Source organism: Polyodon spathula, chromosome 7, assembly GCF_017654505.1.
Source record: "Polyodon spathula isolate WHYD16114869_AA chromosome 7, ASM1765450v1, whole genome shotgun sequence".
In the NCBI taxonomy this organism is placed as follows: Eukaryota; Metazoa; Chordata; class Actinopteri; order Acipenseriformes; family Polyodontidae; genus Polyodon; species Polyodon spathula.
In genome coordinates this window covers 22455018-22457604 of record NC_054540.1, presented here as the reverse complement: position 1 = coordinate 22457604, position 2587 = coordinate 22455018, and positions in this window count along the sequence as shown.

Below are 2587 nucleotides of genomic sequence, written 5' to 3'. Positions count from 1 at the left end.
ACCCCCCCCTTACCCCCCCCCACGCCCCCACGCCCCCCGGGGGGTGCGGGGGGCGCCTTGAATATGAAATGATGGACCAGTACTGTACTATTTGTCAGTCTTAACAGCTTTATTTATGTTTTTGTCTTGAACATTTTAAATCGGAATTAGTGAAAACATTTTGTCTGGATTGTATGTATAATTGTAACGGTAGCACCCAGCCGATGTTCACAAAAAGGACATTTGCAAGAGGATGTTTTAATTGATTGACACATTTCATGTTTGGCCTTTTATAGTTGGAGGCTTGCCTTTTGGTGGAACAATTACAGTATGTTTCCCCAAGTTATGGGGATGGGGGGGTTTATATAGTGTGAATTTCATTTGTAGGCTGTTGTGCCTTCGCATGCCTTTTATGTCCTTGTGAAATGCTTTTTTTGCTTGCTAAATTGTTCCAACAGAAGTGTATAGTTTAATGTTCAACGATTTCCTTATTTTTCCTATACCCGTGTTACAGACAATTCCACCTTAAATATACAACCTATTCATAATCTGTATGACCAGTAAATATGACCAATAAGTATATTTATATACTTTTAGTTGATGAAAAAAAAACACTTAAATTGAGGTTCATCTTCTTGCAAGTCTCAACATTTCTAATGTGCTCAATGTTTTAAAATGCAATTTATTATCATGGAAAATGAAGTGCATCCCACTGTTTAAAGAGAAGCTTTAAAAATTGTGGAGTAAAGTACTTTAGTAGTGAGTTATGGTTAAAGAATTTACTGTTTAAATCCAAGCAATATGTAAATGTGCTATTTACTGACCAAGCTTTTAACACAGCATACTATTTCAGTGTCTAACAGTGGTTGTCTTTTAGAATTTTAAATTACTATGGTTTGGGATAATGTAAAATAGAGGCTTCTGAACCCATCAGAACACAAAAAGGTCCTTCAAAGTTTGTATTTGGAGCATGGTAAAATGTAATTGTGAATATTGTCACATTTCAACCCATTCTATTCAGTGAACTTTTAAAGAATAATTTCCACATTTTTGCTAATAAAAACAAACTATTTTGCAATCTGTATGATGAAACCATGGTATCCTTTACTTCATATTAATTGGAAACTTCTTGTTGAATATTATATTTTAAAGATTTTAAAGATGTCCATCAGACAATTTATATGTAATGTACTTTGTGCACGATTTTAAATTGACCATTTATAATCACTCTCTTAATTCTATATGTATTTCAGTATGCAGAAATGGTTGGATGAACCAATTATCAGACATGCAATGAAAGCAACCTATGTATTGAACAAAGGTGTTTTTTTATTTATTTAAATTTGTTTTTTTTTTGAGCATTGCACAGCACTGGGGAATTGCTCTGGACTCTAACTAATTGTGGAACTAACAGGTGGATTCCCTGGTACTGTAAAGTTCCAGCTGCACTTTATCCCAGGGAGGTAAGGTTGATTTGATCAACCTGTAGTATTCTTTTTGCACAAAAAATACAGCCCTGATTGCATTTAAAATGGACCTAGATCAGATTTCTAGCATGTGGTGAACCTACTGAATTTTGCTTTACATGACCGCATCATTTCCATATTTGTATTTACTCTTTGTACTCGCTGCCCATTTCATATAGATTAAAAAAAAAAAAAAAAAAGTATTTTAGATGTGGTTGAGTATTTTTTGCATATATTTACGGTACCTGCGTCTTTCATACAGGCTTGTGAGTTCACCACTCGGATATGCTTGCTGCTTTTAGTAAATAACAGCAGTAAAAAAAAAAAAAAAAAAAAAAAGTCTGACCTTTTATTACAGTTAAACTGCGGAACTACAGTCTGATGGAGATTACTGTATGCTTTTCTAGTCAATTGAAACAGCATAGTCAATTCTATTTTATGTTAAGGCTTCTGAGAAATAGCTAGTTTCTGATCCCAACATTGCTGTGATGAATGGTGATCCTCCAAGTATCTGAACTGGCAACAGTGGAAACAGCATTTCACTGTAATTATCCTCCATTGAGCTAAGTCCCCAAAAGCATTACACTTTCCCACAGTGAGTGAGCCATGTGCCACCAGATCTTTGTACAATGATTCCTACAATTACCATTGGTTCTGAAAACCTTACTGACCTTAATTTAACAGTGAGTTTATAGAACCAGAAGGAAGCATAAACCCTTTAATATTAAAAGTAGCACTGAAATGTGTGTGTGTATGTATAAATAATATTAAATGAGTCTTGCAGCTCGGGTTCGTTTAGCCCTTTTGAATACAGACCCAGACATATGACTGAAGGTTTTAAAGTGCGTATGCACAATTTTTAATAACGAAAATAAAACAAAAACAAACACCTAGCTCTTACGAGCACTAACTAAAACAAACTGGAACCTTCTCTAATAAGCTGGACAGCTAAGCTATTTACTGGCACAAACTAAACAAAACAAACAGTTTAAACCACAAAACAAAAAGGTTTACACACTACCTTGTGTTCTTTAATTTTGGCTGTACACATGGGCATAGCCCAGAACAGACTGACTGCTGCCTTTAAATTCCCTGTCCCTGGGTCTAAATGTCAACCAGATGCAGGGAATAATTAACATTAA